The following is a 3,436-nucleotide window of genomic DNA, read 5'->3' as shown; positions in this document are numbered from 1 at the left end:
AACTCCCATCTTACTACCTCTATTCCAAAAAGGGTTTTCAGATGCATAGCCTTTGCATATAATGAATAAAGGTGGTGGAAAGCTCGACTCTTGTGTTATTATACCCCAATATTAAAGGTATGATCGACATGAAATAAGGGATAAACACATACTCCATAAGCCTTAATTAGCCAAGGGTTAAGCTAAAATATCAATATTTAAGTTATATATAATAGTAAATTTCATAAAGTTTTAAATGTTTTGTAAAAATTTCAATAAGGTTTCCCCTATAATTTGGACCCCTGAAATTTCTACAATACAAAACCTGTCATGCAATCCAGCAAGTTGCATACCAACAAAATAAAATTAGGATCTAACTATGATGTAGAAGGGTTACAAATTCATAGTAGGGTTTATCCTAAGAAATTTTGAGTGAAATTTAATACCTTATACACTTTGAGTGATGAGAGCAAACACTTAACCTAGAGAGGCTTACTCTTTGACATTGATTCTTGGTAACGGTTTGTTTGTGATATGCATAATTCTTTCGTAATTATTGCCACATTGATTGATAATTGTAGAAGTTCATGAGCTAGTATTTTAGTGACTTGAAACATGTTTTTCTCTTATTTCTTTGTCTTATAGTTTCTTTTGGGACCTTTTTCACTTGATTTTGTCCGGAGTGCAAAGCTAAGTGTGGGGGAATGATAGAACACATTTGTTACCCACTTTTATTTGTCAATTAGGACCATTTTATTAATTATTTATCACCTTCAAGTGCACACATTGCATTAGATTTGGAACTTTGCCTAAGTTTCTAAGATCAGTGCACTAGGGGCATTTTGGTCCAAAAAATGAACTTTTGAGAAAATGTACAAGAAAAATTGACAAAGTGCATTTTATGTCCAGTTGATGAATGGTGAAATTATATTTTTAAAATTCATTTTAGTTTGGGAGTAATTAAATAAAAAAGTCAACACTTTCTTAAGTGTCTTAGTTTGTCCTAGTTTTTGGTTTGCCTTTGTGTGAAAATTTTTATATAATTTTGTGCAGCCTAAAACTTGGTTAATTTAATAAATTCCCCTTCTAAATATGAATTTAATTCTGGACATGAATTAGATTTTATTATATCATATGCTATTTAATTGAATTATGTGATTTATGTGACATAGGTGGCATGTGACTTGTGCATCAATTGGGCAATTGAGGTCAACACTCCTTGAGGACAATGGCTGATGGTTTGCACGTGAATTATGATTATTTTGAGGGATTAGATCAGCTAAAATGATGTGGATGACACATGGGAAATTAGGCACACATTGGAATCATCTACAAACCAATAGGAAGTTGCCACCTTGCAAGTGTGACAAGGCTCCCATTTACATTTTAATTTCTTTTTCCTTATTTTAATTAAGCTTCAGCTGATGGGAGACACCAAGGAGCACGCCATTTTAAGCCTAAATGGGATCCAACACATATCTCATTCATCTTCCACATTCTCTCTCTCTTGTTCATAGTGTTCTTCATTTTCTCTCTTTTGTTCTTCATTTTCCAGCACCCTAACCTCCATTTTCAGCCACCAAACCTCCACAAAACTCATACCATTCTTCTCCTCTCTTCATTTTCGTTCCATCCCTTCCATTTTCACAAGGATTGAAGCTCATTTCCATCATTCAAGAGCTATGGAGTTTGGCCTTCACAAGCAATCACTAGGGTTCTTGAAGATGAAGATTGGCTAAGTTTCTTTGTGGAATCCTAGAGAGATGAAGATGGAGGATGAGTCTTGAGCTTCAAATTGGCTAAGTTCTTTTGTTTCCTATCCTCTTCTCTTTTTACTAGATGGTTAGATTCCTTAATCTAGGGTTTAATCATCTTAGCTTATAAATTCTAATTTGAATTTGATGTTGATGTAAAGAGAGAGGATTGTTTCATTTAATTTCTTCCTTGGACAGCCATGACTGAATTTTGCCACTCTTTGTTTGGCACATAATCTTGTGTTTTTCAATTAGTGAATTTCTTGTGTTAATATTGCATAATCTTGTGGTGTTAATGCTTGTGTTGTTGAGTAGCTTGACATAATCTTGTGGTTGCTCAATTTATGTGTTTGACCATGGCTGTTGAGAGAGGATTTTGAGTGAATCACTTGGCTAATGTCTTCACCAATTGGTTAATTGAACTAGGGACTTTAATCTAAGACCTAGGGAGGTTAGCTAATTAGGTTAATTGGCTTAGGATAATTTTCTTAAGTCATGACAGCTTTAGTCAAGAGGAAAGGGAAGCTAAACTTAGCCTAATCATGAGAAGATAATGAGTCCAAAATCAACTAATCTCTAGGGTTCCATTATTGTGAAAAGGGAAGTTCATTTCACTCACTTTCACTAGCATTTTAATTACTTGCATATTAGGTAATTAGTTTAGATAATTAGCTAGATAACTAAATTCCTACAAACTTTGGTTGATTTATTTCACTAGATAACTTTCAATTAGACTTAAAACCATTCCTTGGGAGATGACCTAGGGTTGGCCCTATATTGCATTAGGGTTAGCTTTAGTGTAATTTTGAGGATAAGCGACTAATTTCCTATCAAAATTTTGGCGCCGTTGCCGGGGAATGGTTTAAGTTTAATTCTAAGGTTGTTTAGTACCTAATTTACATTTTTAGTGTTCCTGGAAAATTTTTTGAAAAATTATAAAAATTTGTGTTTTGTGTTTTGTTTAGTGTTTTTTGTGTGTTTTGAGTGTTTTTATTCTGTTTTGAAAAAAAAAATTAGTGCAATTTTCGTTGGTTTGGTGTAGAGCTGAAAATACTCTGTTTCTAGTGTCTCTGTCTGAAATTGAAAAATTAACTGGGAATGAGTCTGAGGGAATTTGAACTTAAAATTTATTTCATTGACTCTATCTTAGCTTCACTTTAAAATTGGTTTGGTCAATTTTGGACGTGGGAAGTGTCCTGTGGAAATTTTACAATCTAACAAGGTCCAGGGAGCCATTACAGAGGATTCCCAAAACCCTGTTTCAACTTTGAGTTAGCATATCTTCCTCTTTGTGCGTTCAAATTGATTGATTTGAGTTTCATTTTTCTTATCACTGTCTTATATTTGTTTCTTGTGTTTAGGATTTTCTTCAATTTTTCCATTTTCCTATTTGAAAGTTTGTTAGAAGCTCTGAAGGTCTTCTGGACGAAATCCTGTTTCTCCAGACCTGTGGACCAACTTGTGAAAAATTCTGGGAACGATTGGGAGGGATTTGTAATCTGAAAGTTTTATATAATTTTTCTGAATATCTCTTGTGTATCTCATAAAAGTTTCAGGTGAATTTCTCATATGGATTGGCTGCTAAAAAATCCACAAGTTCACTATCTCCAGAAAGCCTACTGTGCAAATTCCAGAATTGTCAAAGCTTCTTGATTGAGCATTTCTAACTCTCTTTCTACTTGTTTGGTGTTGTTTTTGATTTT

This window comes from Prosopis cineraria, unplaced genomic scaffold, assembly GCF_029017545.1.
Source record: "Prosopis cineraria cultivar Desert tree isolate PC_DT_omini unplaced genomic scaffold, ASM2901754v1 PC8, whole genome shotgun sequence".
NCBI classification, from domain to species: Eukaryota; Viridiplantae; Streptophyta; class Magnoliopsida; order Fabales; family Fabaceae; genus Prosopis; species Prosopis cineraria.
The sequence above is the reverse complement of the archived record's forward strand: the minus strand, read 5'-3'. Positions refer to the sequence as shown.